Source organism: Giraffa tippelskirchi, chromosome 2 (assembly GCF_054371585.1).
Source record: "Giraffa tippelskirchi isolate mGirTip1 chromosome 2, T2T-mGirTip1v1.2.pri, whole genome shotgun sequence".
Classification (NCBI taxonomy): domain Eukaryota; kingdom Metazoa; phylum Chordata; class Mammalia; order Artiodactyla; family Giraffidae; genus Giraffa; species Giraffa tippelskirchi.
In genome coordinates, this window is record NC_137276.1 from 69,113,280 (window position 1) to 69,128,836 (window position 15,557).

Sequence of the window (15,557 nt, forward strand, 5' to 3'; positions counted from 1 at the left end):
ATAGTGCTAAAACAACAGTGTATACCAAGTGCTCAAACAACATAAAGGAGGGAGGCAGGTATTTCTGCCTATAGGAAGAGAAGTGCAGCATAGGGGTATGTGGGGAGATGATGGAACATAGATCTGGTGAGATACCTGCAGGCCACGCCACATTGACAGGCCATATTCAGGAATGTGACTTGCATCCTATGGGCTATGGTCAGCAGTAAAAGATTTATTATGTAGGGGAATTGCGATATTCATTTCACTTTAGAAATATAGTTGTTGCAGAGGAATGAACTGGGATGTGGGGGATGAAGCTGAGGATCAATTAGAATATCACTGCAATAATCCAAGTGTTGAGTGATGAAATGATGGTAGTGAACTTGAGGAGGAACAATGCTTACAATATATTCAAGAAGAAGAATCAATAGGTGCTAATGACCAATTATAGGTGTGAGGTGTAAAGGACTAGATGACTGAAGGTTTCTGGCTTGGGTGACTGAACTACTAACCAAGAAGCAGATAGAATATGGCAGCAAATTTGAGGTCTGCCCCTCCTGGGGTGGGTACCTCTTACAGATGTGTGCTGGCTTGAGGTATAAGATCATTTAAGAAGGTATTCAGATAGCAAACCTGTCTAGGAAAGTGCCCAAAATAGGAATGTGGTTTCCTAATAAAGAAAGAAGAATGTCCAGAACCCTGAATTCAGTGAAAACAATGTGTAGGAGGAGTGCTTAATTTATAAGTAAACAATAAGAGATGTATTTATTTAAATGGCAGGCATCTGAACAAACATTATGAACAAACAACAATTTGGTTTAAACTATCTTAGATATGCTTCAGAAAATTTTGTTTTATTAGATGCTGAGAGGACATACCATGCTTCAAGTGCTCATTTTAAAGTCAAATGTAAGTGAGATTATTTAATAAAGATAAATTGATTTTTATAAGCAAGATAATATTTATGATTATTTGATGTGAGTATTTCCTGTTTAGATTATATCCCAGTTATATTTGTTTTACATGACCTCAGCCTTTGAGTGGAATAAGGTAACTTACCCTTGTGGTACCAACTAAGGGCAGTTAAACTCCTAAAATGCTGAAATAAGACAAAAGGTCTTTTTGCCAAATATTAGTATACCAAGCAAGGATGAAGATGTGCAAATCATCTTCAACTCTTATTCTTGCCACTGCATCTAAACTTTTTAGGAAATTGTGACTCTATTAGTGTTAATATCAACAGATCTGTTACTCCTCTGCTGTCAGGCAATTACATGACTGGCTTATTCTTTATGATCTTTTGCATTTAATCCAGGATTAAAGATCTTAATTTAATGATTAAAACATTAAAACCTAATGTTTCAGGCAAGTAGCATTCACAAAACTGAATCACAGATGTTCAACTGGTGGATTGTGCCTGAATGTTTATAGTTATTAGCGAAAAGGAATTGTTTAGAATTACTGTGTTCAATAAAATCATTGTAGGATAAAAATTTCAAATGCTACTTCGGACAGTATTTTTAAATGTGGCCTTAAAAACTTTTTCTTCCAATAAATAGAGTAAGCAGAAAGTCTGTGTAGGATCTAATTAACTCAGATAAATGCAGAGGTGATTAATATAAACGCATTATTCAATTAGCTTATCTTTGAGAGTAATATCATGAATGGAATTCTTGTTCTTTTCTCTTTGTTGTACAACTGGTAAGTTAGGTAGACAATTGCTTTTATCCAGGTTGTATTTTTAAATTAAAAAAAAATGTTTCTGATAACATCTCTAGTAGTATTAGGAAAAAGTGTAAGTAGGTTGGAGGTCATTGAAGTTCTACCTATCATATCAATCTATTTGGAGCCATTAAATTCCATTTATCTACAAAGTCTTGAGATCTGCTTGTGTAATGAAGGAGTTTAGGTAATAGACAGTAAGATAAAACATAGTTAAGCTGTAAGTAGTTATTAGACTAGAAGAAGAAAATACAAAATATAAACAAGTAGGTAAAATATAGCATACTAAATTTATTTATAAATTTATTTTTAGGATATAGTAGCAATATAATATGAAAGGAATTTCTAAGTTTATCTATAAGGTACAATGACAAAATAATGTAAACCTCCGAGTACAATGTCTAGCCCATGGTAAGTATGCTATAAATATTAGTTATTATGTTTATGGCACAAAGATAGAAGTATATAATTCCATGCATAGATTTCAGGAATATTTGTAGAGGCATTTATGCTTGCATTGGGCCTTTAGAATAAATAGTTCACTAGGTTAAAGGTGGGGAGAGGAGCTTCCAAGTAGAAGGAACAGTGTGAATAAAGGTATGAATTAGTGAGTCTAGGTAATCTGACATGACTAGGTAGCCGGCTGAGGAGAGATCCAGGACTTACTAAGAAAGTCAAGGATGCAGGCAAGAGGTAAGACATAGAGGACCCTGCAAATCATGTGAGGATTTGAACTTTATCCTGCATGAACTTTTATAACCTTTGAAGGGTATTATATAGGTGAGTAATTTGTTCTTCTGAGCAGTTTAAAGAGATCATTTGGTGACTGGAGAATGGATTAAAGGACATACATCTATCAGCATGGGGTCCATCTAGGTGACTCCTGGCCTGTGGTCCATGTAGATGATAAAGACTTGCACCAAGGCTGAAGCAATGGGTATAAAGAAGAGAAAACCGATCAACATGTTGTTAAAGGATGAGATGTTGTATAACCCTTAAGTTATGGCAAAAATCAATTAGATGCGGGAAATAAGAGAGAGAAAGGTTTTCAAATAACACCAGTGTTCTGACATAGATGCCTGAGTGAATGGTGGTGCTACTCACTGAGATGTGAACATATGGGGTGAGGGTGGGAATCATGAGCTCATTTTGGGATTGCTGAGTCTGCAGTGTTTCTGTGACATTCAAGCACGTATCCCTCAGGGGAATTAGAAACACGGTGACAGGTCTTGGGCTCAGGTGACAGATTTTGGACTGAAGATTTAGATTTAGGGATTAATTAGCATACACTTAGAACAGAAAGAAAGGAACTTTAGGGAATACCAGCACAGATGGGGCAGAAAGAGAGACTGTGTTGAGGATTCCATCTTGGCAGTCTGTGTTCGCGTTAGCTGAGCTTCTGTGTCTCACTCTTTCCATTCTGGTTTCCTAGTTTTATGTTTCATAGAGTAACATTCTGCAGATTTCAAATTACAAATACAATGCCTGGAGCTTCTCCAAGGACTGGTGTTTTATAAAACTTTTATTTTTCAATATATATAACTTTTTTCTCATACAAAGGACTGAGTTTGTAACCTATAAATAGTATTGAAAATAGTGACATTGTCATTAGGCTAGTTCATATCCATACATCAGAACTTAAAATGTTTTAAAATCCTGTTTGTTGGCATAGTTGTGATTTTGCCAATTTTGATGGCAGTGTTGAAGGTATAGTGACACTATATGTCAGGAGCTACCCATCTTAAAACGTTCAAAGGTGAAATATGAATCTTAGGTCCTGAGTACTTACCACTATTTTTGTGTCGTTTGGCTGTATAATATTACTTTGGCTGCTTTTATCACACTTTTAGAAGTTCAGCTTGCTTGTAAAACTAAGAATTATAGACATTTGATAATTGAAGTTCTGAAAATAAGAATGTTCATAGATTTTTCAAGAGACTCACACTGAGCTGTATTCCATTTATAAAGTAAGCTAATTTGTTCCTCACTGTAATCTATTTAGAAGTTAATTTCAAAATTATTAGTTAAAGATGTGATTAGCCAAGGCCAAGCAAACACACTTTTAACTTCTTTAAATGTCCCTATAAAGATTAAAAAACATTTTCTTCCTTTATTTTTTAACCATTGAAGTAACTGGGTATGCTGCTACTTTACATTAGGTAATGGTTTTTACCCTAACTGTATGATGGTATTCCACTTGACATGAGAATGCTGCTCATTTCTAGGAGCTTAGCTTAGTTCAGACAGTTTGACCTGGTATGGTTAAGACTCACAAATGGAAAATTAAATTTTCACTTCAGTGTGTCTTTATTCATTAAAGCTGGTAACCATTTAGCGAGTTACATTGCCCTGAAATATCTGGTGATGTACCTGAAGCTATAAGGAGACATAAAACAGTTAAACCTTGCCCTTGAAGAGCTTAGCCTCAAGTACCAGGAGAAAAAAGTCAATAAATTGACTAAGAAAAAAATCAGATAAAAGAGGTAACTGTTTGTAAGAAGAAATTATAAAGGAGGATATAAATAAAAGGAAGGATATAAATAAATGAAGGATATAAATAAAAAAACTAACTAAATTTGAGAAACAAAATATGTTCATTGATTAGAACCAAAGGCAATGAAGATGTTTCTATTTCCACCAAATTATCTGAAACATGAACTCACTGAAGAAGGCAATCTGTTTACTTTTTTTCATTTATGTGTTAGTAGTACCAGAACACTACCTACCCCATAATAGGTACTCGATAAACATCTGTTGAATGAACGTTATCTGAAATTCTACTCCAAATCCCATGTAAAATTTTTTCAGATGAACCTTAATAAGTTGACTCAAAAATTCATAGGTTAATAGATGAAAGACTAAATACCAAAATGATGCTGAAGAAACATAACGGAAAAGTCAGGCTTGCCCTGCCAAAATGTGTAGACTATATTTCGACATATGGCTACAACACTGTCTCCCTTTCCACATACAATTTAGCAATGTGACATTGCTACTTCCCCCATCAAGAGGAAGATTCTGTTTTACCTCCTTTTGAAATTATTGGACAAATATAACAAGGCAGAAATGGCTTTCAGTCACTTCTGAGGCTAGGCCTTAAGAAATCTGTAATTTGCACTGTTTCCTTAGATCCTATTTATTGTGCTCTGCAGTTAGCCATGTGGAGAGGCCCATGAAGAGGAAAACAAAGGCTTCTGTTTGACAGCCTCAATGGAGATCCCACCTGGCTGCCAGCACCAAATGTCCACCGTGTGAAAAAGGCTACTTTGGAACTCATTGTTTTCCCAGTGCCCAAGTAGATAGCACAAGAGGCAGAATTTTGTGAATATCCAGAAAAATCACAATTTTTAAAATCCACTAGGTTTTGTACCAGTTGTTTTTTTAAGCAATTGATAACTGAAAAATCAATATAAATGTTTACTATAAAGCTGTTATGGGCTTCCCTGATAGCTCAGTTGGTAAAGAATCTGCCTGCAATGCGGGAGACCTGGGTTTGATTCCTGGGTTGGGAAGATCTGCTGAAGAAGGGGTAGGCTACCCACTCCAGTATTCTTGGGCTTCCCTTGTGGCTCAGTTTGTAAAGAATCTGCCTGCAATGTGGGAGACCTGTGTTCAATCCCTGGGTTGGGAAGATAGCTTGGAAAAAGGAAAAGGCTACCCACTCTAGTATTCTGGCCTGGAGAATTCCATGGACTGTATAGTCTATGGGGTCACAAAGAGTCAGACACACTGAGTGACTTTCACTTTCACTTTCATAAAGCTGTGGTAATTGAAGGGCTTCTCTTGTGGCTCAGCAGTAAAGACTCTGACTGCAGCGCAGGAGCTGCAGGTTCGATCTCCGGGTTGGGAAGATCCCCTCAAGGAGGGCATGGCAACCCACTCTAGTATTCTTGCCTGGAGAGTACCATGGGCAGAGGAGCCTGGTGGGCTATAGTCTATGGGGTCACAAGGAGTCAGACACTACTTAGGGACTAAACACCACCACCACCATGATAATTGAAGCAGTGTGATAACAGTACAGAGTCAGAAACATCATCACATTAAAGAGAATAGAGAACCTTGGTATATAATTATGTAGGCATTAAAAATTGAGGGGAAGTAGGAAGAATGAAACAATTAACACATGATGGATATCCACAAGGAAAAAAAAAGTAGAAATAGAATCCTATTTCATGCAAAGAACAAAACTAAAATGAATTAAAGATATATGTGATCAACAAAAGGTTAAAAAGATGAGAAAATGAAAATATTTCTATAACTATGGGACAAAAATAATTTATCAAAGAAGACATTAAATGTTAAATGAAAAGACTGATAATCTGAATACATTAGAATTTAGACTTCTGTATAATAAAAGGTTGCTGTAAACCACAGCAACAACAAAAACCCCATGGACAATAAGAAGATTTTTGGCAATACAGGGAACTGACAAAGGATTTGTACCCACAGTATTATGAACTCCAAGAAACTTAAAAAAAAAAAAGAGACAAAAGCCTCAAAAAACCTAATGTAAAATAGGAAAATAGGCAAAGAATATAATAAACAATTTACAGGAAAAGAAAAGCAAAGGAAAAATTTATGATAAGATTTTCTGCTTCAGTAGCTATTAGGGAATAAAGATTAAATCAATAATGAGATTACTTTCATAACCATCAGAGGTTAAAAATTAAAGCATGACAATAAATGTCTAGGTGGTGCAGAAAGTGAAATGTTTATTTATTGCTGGCTGAAATGTAAATTGATATTAGTTCTTAGGGGCAATTTGGCAACATATGGTAAAACTGAGAAAGTCCTATCCTAAGTGGTGACATAGCTATGGAGAGATTCAAGAAAGTGCTGCTTCAGAGTGGTTTATAATAAGGAAAACAATGATAAATAACATCAATATTTTGGTTACTGAAAAAGGGTCAGTCTGGTTAGGATGCGTTAAGTAGGGGTGGGTTAAATGGGACAGGATAGGGTTGGTGGAAATGGAAGGTGAGACAGTTGTAGAATTCAGTACTGGATATAAAGTGAGCAGTCAAGACTAGAGATAGAAGCTTTGCAATCAAAAACATTTAGATTGTACTTACAGACAGGGACTGGGTCAAACCAGCTATTAAAATATACAATGAAAGAAGAGAAGACCTAAAAGCTAAGTATGAGGGCTGCTGCTGCTAAGTTGCTTCAGTCGTTTCCGACTCTGTGCAACCCCATAGATGGCAGCCCACCAGGCTCTGCCGTCCCTAGGATTCTCCAGGCAAGAATACTGGAGTGGGTTGCCATTTCCTTCTCCAGTGCATGAAAGGGAAAAGTGAAAGTGAAGTCGCTCAGTCGTGTCCGACTCTTAGCGACCCCATGGACTGTAGCCTACCAGGCTCCTCCATCCATGGGATTTTCCAGGCAAGGCTACTGGAGTGGGGTGCCATTGCCTTCTCCAAAGTATGAGGGCTAGCAGCTAGCAAAACAGTGGTTAATAGATAGCTTTGTTTTCTAGAATGAGGAGATTGTCTTTGCTATAAAGTAATCTTGACCTGTATGCAGGTCAAGAAGCAACAGTTAGAACTGGATATGGAAAAATGGACTGGTTTAAAATTGGGAAAGGAGCACGTCAAGGCTGTATATTGCCACCCTGCTTATTTAACTTATATGCAGAGTACATCATGTGAAATGCTGACTTGGATAAATCACAAGCTGGAATCAAGATTGCTGGGAGAAATATCAGCCTCAGATATGCAGATGATAACTCTTTCATGGCAGAAAGTGAAGAGGAACTAAAAAGAGCCTCTTGATGAAAGTGAAAGAGGAGAGTGAAAAAGCTGGCTTAAAACTCAACATTCAAAAATCTAAGATCATGGCATTTAGTGCCATCACTTCATGGCAAATAGATGGTAAAAAGTAGAAACAGTGTCAGATTTTATTTTCTCAGGCTCCAAAATCACTGGATGATGACTGCAGGCACGAAATTAAAAGATGCTTGCTCCTTGGAAGAAAAGCAATGAAAAACTTAGAAAGCTCATTAAAAAGCAGAGACATCACTTTGCCAACAAATGTCTGTCCAGTCAAAACTATTGTTTTTCCAGTAGACATGTATGGATATGAGAGTTGGACCATAAAGAATGCTGAGGACCGAAGAATTGATGCTTTCAAATTGTGGTGCTGGAGAAGACTCTTAAAAGTCTCTTGGAGAGTGAAGTAAGCCAGAAAGAAAAACACCAATACAGTATACTAATGCATATATATGGAATTTGAAAGATGGTAACGATAACCCTATATGCGAGACAGAATAAGAGACACAGATGCATAGAACAGTCTTATGGACTCTGAGGAAGAAGGTGAGGGTGGGATGTTCTGGGAGAATAGCATTGAAACATGTATATTATCATATGTGAAACAGAACACCATTCCAGGTTCGATGCATGAGACAAATGCTCAGGGCTGGGGCAATGGGATGACCCAGAGGGATGGGATGGGGAGGGAGGTGGGTGGGGGGTCCAGGAAGGGGAACACATGTAAACCCATGGCTGATTCATGTCAATGTATGGCAAAAACCACTACAATATTGTAAAGTAATTAGCCCCCAACTAAAATAAATAAATTTATTAAAAAAAAAAAAAGTCTCTTAGACAGTAAGAAGATAAAACCAGTCAATCCTAAGGGAAATCAATCCTGTATATTCATTGGAAGGACTGATGTTGAAGCTGAAGCTCCAATATTTTGGCAACCCAATATGAAGAGCCAAATCATTGGAAAAGACCCTGATGCTGGGAAAGATTGAGTGCAAGAGGAGAAGGGGGTGACAGAGGATGAGATGGTTGGATGGCATCACTAATTTAATGGACATGAGTTTGAGCAAATTCCAGGAGACAGTGAAAACAAGGGAAGCTTGGCATGTTGCCATCCATGGGGTCACAAAGAGTCAGACATGACTTAGTGATTGAACAACAATAAAATGGTCAGAACTGATGAAACAAAAGTAATTGAGGTTATCCTGGTAATTATATACAGAGGTGACTAGAAAATATCCTACATATGGTACATTTTATTGAGTTTAAACAGCACAGAGTTCTGACAAATGTTACTGATGGTAGATAAAATGTTCTGTTTTCACTGAGTCTATGAAATATTTATTTTTACCTGTTAGTGATATTTTAAAATGTTCTAATAAGTTCTTTTAAACTATTTCAAAAATCAAAATAAATGGAGATTGACATAGAAATGACTATTACCAGTTATTTAATTTTAATACAATTTTCTTAGATAGCCTATTGATATTGATCAACTGTCCCTTTTAAAAGAAGTATTATCTCCAAAGAACAGACTACTTTCTGCATATTGGCACATAGAAATATATGTCCCAGTGAGTAACGTGTAGCTCATTTAAAAAACAATAGCTTCCCTCAAATTGTATCAATTTAAAAGAGAAAAGTTTAGAAAACTTAACACAATGGCATTTTAACTTCATTGAATATTTGAAAAGTTGAGAAAACCCTAAAATTCTGTTCATGTATAAATCCCCTATGTGTGTTTTATAGAATATCTATTATTCGAGGTCATAGATTATTTTCTGAAGGTTTTTCTGCAGGAAATCTTGTAAGACTTTTACCACCCACCAGTGAGTATTTGTATCACTAAAATATTTAATGTGTACCATTTGACTACTCAAAAAGCATTCAGTGTTCATAGGCATAGTGACACTGTGCTGGTCCCACCAGTCAAGGCAAATAAACTAGAGACTATACTTGATTGACATGACTGAAGTGACTTAGCAGCAGCAGCATACTTGATTGACAAGAACATACATGATAAAGATACACATAATTCAGTGAAATTTCCATTAAATGTGATGTTGACGTTGGAAAAGGGACAGTTTTGGGTTACACAGCCTAATCTATGAACGTCATCATGTAGTCATACAGAAGAGTATACAGTACATGGACTTCTCCAGGCCAGAATACTGGAGTGAGTAGCCTTTCCCTTCTCCAGGGAATCTTCCCCACCTAGGGATCGAACCCAGGTCTCCCACATTGCAGGCAGATTCTTTACCAACTGAGCCACAAGGGAAGCCCAAGAATACTGGAGTGGGTAGCCTATCCCTTCTTCATCAGATCTTCCTGACCAAGAAATCAAACCAGGGTCTCCTGCATTGCAGGCAGATTCTTTACCAACTGAGCTATGTGATAAGGCCATATACATTCCAGATTGTCCAAATGAACCCTAAAGAGTTCAGTGTTAGCTATGCTATGGAGTATAGGAGGGGGACACTTGTCTGATTTATTCCTGGCTCCTAACTTGCTGGTTTACCTTGACTAACATGTAGTCTTTCTGTTCCTCAATTATCTTGAATGATAAATGCAGGTATTATACTAGAAGTAGATGATTTCTAAGTATTTATTTTTCTCTAAGTCTCCGTGTACAAATAATCTAGGAACAATCCATGTGAAACTTCTCTAGAATTCTAGAGTAGTTTGGTGACTAGAAATTCCAGGCAGAAGATATTTTCAACAACTGTACAATTTATTCTTTTTTTCTTGAAATCATGAAGTAACGGGTGGGTTAAAGCTCTGGGCATCTGTCTTATTTAAATGGAAAGAAGGATGGAGTTGTTCAGAATGGTAGTGGCTTTAAAGAGTAAGTCCACATTTTCTGAGTTCCCTTGCCTGGCCTCAGCATTGTAGGTGTTGGATGGCTGTCCTGAAGGTTGGGAGATTGTGGAACTCAACAGCTCCACTTACTTTTTACTAGGGAAGAAAACCTGACTTGCTTCATGAAACAGATTCAGCTGAACAACAGAAAGAATCAGACAGTAGCTCAACACTGTCTACTCATAATCTTGTAATGCAGACTTATAGAAAATTGAGACTTTGTTAACCCATCTCATTTGAAATGGGCTTCCTGGAGTAATCTATTTTGTGTTAGGATTATTGGTGTGTCTTTCTTTGAATAACATACATGTTCCTAAAAATGTGTGTATAAACCAAGATATTGAAATGATTATTTTTATTTTTAAAATTTAGTTCCACAAGTGTTTATTGAGCACATATTAAGGGCCAGACACTATGCTAAATTGTGGAACAATTAAAAAATAAAAATGTAATTTCTTCTCTTTGAGATTTTACTTTCTAACAGGTAACAGAAAGACTCAACTCTATTTCTTAGAATGGCTCAGACCAGTGCCAAATATGAAAATCCTGTGCCATGGTAATGAATTTTCTAAAAAGAACTCATTTAAAAACCAATCTAGATGTAAATTCTTTTAAATTTAACAAAAATAGCCTTATTCTGTACAAATTATCTGTTGTATTACATAAGCTACTCACATTTGTATACACAAGTCTTGTTCAACATATGTACTGATCTCTTGTATGTCAGCTAAAATGGCATTTGAGGTGATGCATGTATCAAGCTAAATGTATATGACAAAAGCATACATGACATATAACTGTAGTATAAATCTGCAGTATACATTTTATTACATAAATGAAATGAAAACAAATTTAGCTGTTAAGTTAGTTTGACTCTGTTACATGCAATAAATATAACCAAAAAGCAAGTTTTTGAAACAGTGATCTTCATATTTGATATGCCTCTGCCACAATGCTTGTTTCTGTGGACTTAAGGGAATAAGTTGTTATGTATTAATAATGTGAGAGGTTTAATGCTGTATTCTGAAATAACAGTTGATTAACTCAAGAGTTAAGTATCAAGCTTGTAGTGGGCCCTCTGTCAGATCCAATGGGAGAGAAAAGAGAAGTAAGATCTTGGCATCACCTTCAAAAAGTTTTTAATCCAAACCTCTACCTAATTCTTCATTTCTAGCTGCTAGACAAGAGCCATTAAAAAGTGAAACAGATAAAATGCCCAAGAAATTTGGGGAAGGTAGGAAACACTTTTGACTCCCACAAGGGGGTGATGAGACTGACAGAGAGGTTAGACAGGGATTTTTTTTTTTTTTTTTTAAGTGAAACAGAACTGAAGACCAAACCTCAGGGATTTGTAAGGAAATAAAGAGGGAGGGAGTTGAGCCAGCAATGGGTGGTCACAGTGAAGAGGTGAACATGGTTGTTTAAGCCTACGTGTTGGGTAGGAAAGTACTGGCAAGGGAGAAGGCAGAAGAGTTTCAGTGCAGTTCAGTTCAGTCGCTCAGTTGTGTCTGACTCTGTGGGACCCCATGGACTGCAGCATGCCAGGATTTTCTGTCCATCACCAGCTCCCGGAGCTTGCTCAAACTCCTGTCCATTGAGTCGGTGATGCCATCCAACCTTCTCATTCTCTGTTGTCCCCTTCTCCTCCTGCCTTCAATCTTGCCCAGCATAAGGTCTTTTCCACTGAGTCAGTTCTTTGTATCAGGTGGCCAAAGTATTGGAGCTTCAGCTTAAGCATCAGTCATACCAATGAACACCCAGGACTGATCTCCTTTAGGATGGACTGGTTGGAACTCCTCACAGTCCAAGGGACTGTCAAGAGTCTTCAACACCACAGTTCGAAAGCATCGATTCTTCGGCACTCAGCTTTCTTAATAGTCCAACTCTCACATCCATGCATGACTACTGGAAAAACCATAGCCTTGACTAGATGGACCTTTGTTGGCGAAGTAGTGTCTCTGCTTTTTAATATGCTGTCTAGGTTTGTCATAGCTTTTCTTCCAAGGGGCAAGCGTCTTTTAATTTCATGGCTTATGTCACTATCTGCAGTGATTTTGGAGTCCCTCAAAATAAAGCCTCTCACTGTTTCCATTGTTTCCCCATCTATTTGCCATGAAGTAATGGGACCGGATGCCGTGATCTTAGTTTTCGGAATGTTGAGTTTTAAGCCAGCTTTTTCACTCTCTTCTTTCACTTTCATCAAGAGGCTCTTTAGTTCTTCACTTTCTGCCATTAGGGTGATGTCATCTGCATATCTGAGAATATTGATATTTCTCCCAGCAATCTTCCAGTTTCAGTAGAGGTTTATTATTAGCCATCCATTGTAAGTGTTGCTATTGAGAATAGAGTTCAAGAAGGAAAACCAAATTTTACTTGTCTCCTTTTTCTTTTACTGTGGCCTTGCTTTAGCTTCTAATATTGAGAGGAGACTTAATAGAACTGCAGAATATTTTGAAGGATTTTAAACATGAACTGATAGTTTTTGGCAATCAGAAGGACTGCTATAACATGGTAAATCATAATGAAAATATTAACTTCTTCACCATACTATAAAATACTGTATGCTAGTCTGAAAATATGTTTATCTTCAGAACAAAATTGTCACACTGACCACTGGAGAAAAGACACACAATATCCAGAGTTCAGAGCTTTCAAATTTAGTAAGAATGACTGAGTTTGCAGAGTAGAAATAGAAGATATAAGCTTTAGTTTTAGATAACTATCTGTGTAATAGCAAGAAAGTCATTGTGTTGGCTCAGATGTTGTTCTGATGGGTTCCTATCACATTCCTGATCTATGTTAAATTAGTAAATTTCATATGATCTGAATCCAAATAAACAAAAACTTGAATATAATCTTCTCAATGACCTTAGAGGATGAATTATTTGGAGGATAATTTTTACGTAAATGAAGATACTTAGACTAAGAATTAGGAAACCTGATCCAAGTTCATGATGCTAGGAAGTTAGCAGGGATCTGGAAATTTGAATTTAGCTTCTGCTTTCAAACTTGTGTTCCTTCACTATACTTCGTTGGCTCTACTGCTCTAAATAAAGCACAGTGAATTATTGGTTAAAAACCTAAATTATATTAAATAATGTTTCAGTGCCATTTATGCATCACTGTATTCTGATTCTTTATAATTTGGTAACCCCTATTTGAGATGATGGAACTATTTGTTAAAAAGACAATTTGATTAATGTGAAAACCTGAGTTTTCAAAACCTTCTACATACAAAAGATTAATCTATTGAAAAAAATTAAATTTTAAAGTCACTGCTTACCTTTTCTGATAAGCAGGCTGAGGTGACCTCTAAAAATGGTGCATTATTTACTTGACCCAGAAAACCCCACAAAATCATGCAAATCAAGAGATTAAAATCTGCATGTTCAGTTTAAGAATACACATGAAACCACCTAGGCCATTAAAGGTATACATATCTGAAAAACCATCAAGTATCTGAAATTAAAAGATGCTTGCTCCTTGGAAGAAAAACACTGACAAACTTACAGTGTATTAAAAAGCAGAGACATCATTTGACTGCAAAGGTCTCTAAATAGTCAAAGCTATGGTTTTTCCAATAGTCGTGTATGGATGTGTGATTGGACCATAAAAAAGGCTATGCGCCGAAGAATTGATGCTTTTGACTGTGTTGCTGGAGAATACTCTTGAGTCCCTTGGACAGCAAGGAGATCAAACCAGGCAATCCCAAAGGAAATAAACCCTGAATATTCACTGGAAGGACTGATGCTGAAGCTGACGCTCCAATACTTTGGCCATGTGATTCAAAGAGCCAACTCATTGGCAAAGACCCAGATGCTGAGAAAGATTGAGAACAGGAGGAGAAGTGGGTGACAAAGAATGAGATGTTGGATGGTATCATCAACTCAACGGACATGAGTTTGAGGAAACTCTGGGAGATAGGGATGAAAGACAGGAAACCTGGCATGCTGCAGTCCATGGGGTCACAAGGAGTCAGACAGGATTTAGCTACTGAACAACAATCTGAAGGATGTCACTTTAAGGAAGCAATATGTGCCATTCTGTCATTACAGTGGTGGAATTGGTAGGTGTACCCACGCCAAACAGTGGGGCTAGACGCAGGGTTGGTGGCCCAAAAAGAGTACTGAATTTTTACTGCACATGCTCAAAAATGAACGTGGAGAGTAATGCTAAACTTAAAGGCTTAGATGTAGATTCTCTCTCTGATCATTAAGCACATCTGGGTGAACAAAGCCCCCAAGATGTGGTGCAGGGCTTACTGAGCTCATGGTCAAATCAACCCATACGTGGGCTCTCCTTTCCACACATGAGATAATCCTTACTGGAAAAGAACAGATTGTTCCTAAACCAGAATAGGAGATTGCCCAGAAGAAAAAGATATCCCAGAAGAAACAAAAATTTATGGCCTGGGAATAAATGCCACAAAAAAAATAAACAAAGTAAAAGTGTTGGTTGTCTTAATTAGTAAATATGTTGCAAGTGTTATCTTAAAACGGATCAAATGAGTTTTCATAAACATGCTGTTCTGCATCTCTTGGTGCTTTGCATAAAATGGAATTAGAATATGAGGAAATTTCTGAATCTCTTTTCCACCCACTTTATTGAACTTTAACATGCTGTACAGTCCTCAGTAGCATTTAGCATATTCAATTATCCATCCGTAACTGAATTTTAGCAGCTTTTCATTATCCAAAAGAGGAGCCTTGGCAATGGTTGGCTGTTACTTTTTACCCCCAATCCAGCCCTGGGCAACAACCTATATTTCTGTTGATTTGCTTTTTCTGGAAAATTCATATAAATTAAATCACAGTGTGGCTCTTCATCACTGGCTTTGATGTAGCATGATTTTTTTCAGGGTTTATGTAGTAGCATGTACCTGTAGTTCATTGTATAAATATTTGATGGAAAAAAAATAATAAACTCACTGCTTAAATCTGGATCAAAATTCTTTTTCCAAAACAACCAAATTTAGTTATCATGAACCAAAAATCACAGAAATGAAGTAGTTTTGAAACATCTATTTTGCTAAAGTCTTACCCTATGTTCATTATTCTAAATTTAAAGTGTAGCAATTTGTCTTTGAGTGGAAAAAATAAAATGATGTTCCCAAGGTAACTTTGCAAAGTTGTAGAAACACACAATTCCTCAGTGATTCATGGCAATGAAACAATGATAACTTGAGTGAATTTTCATAGCAAAGAAGTGAAAAATAACTGAATAAATCTT

At 36.7% G+C, this 15,557-nt stretch overlaps 2 protein-coding genes and 2 long non-coding RNA genes across 9 annotated transcripts in view; 2 read left to right on the plus strand and 2 right to left on the minus strand.

Moving 5' to 3' along the window:
- The window catches only part of CTNNA3 (catenin alpha 3), a 1,864,976-nt gene that overhangs the window by 753,048 nt on the left and 1,096,371 nt on the right, over positions 1 to 15,557 (plus strand). The window lies entirely within an intron of this gene.
- The window catches only part of LRRTM3 (leucine rich repeat transmembrane neuronal 3), a 202,599-nt gene that overhangs the window by 120,182 nt on the left and 66,860 nt on the right, over positions 1 to 15,557 (minus strand). The gene's annotated exons all lie outside the window — the stretch shown is intronic.
- On the minus strand, positions 2,942 to 6,284 carry LOC145537923 (uncharacterized). The gene is made up of 2 exons (XR_014076502.1): positions 5,677 to 6,284; positions 2,942 to 4,562 (listed from the first exon to the last, which is right to left on the minus strand). It is a non-coding gene; the product is annotated as an uncharacterized LOC145537923 (long non-coding RNA).
- On the plus strand, positions 10,116 to 14,707 carry LOC145537927 (uncharacterized). The gene is made up of 2 exons (XR_014076507.1): positions 10,116 to 11,844; positions 14,285 to 14,707. It is a non-coding gene; the product is annotated as an uncharacterized LOC145537927 (long non-coding RNA).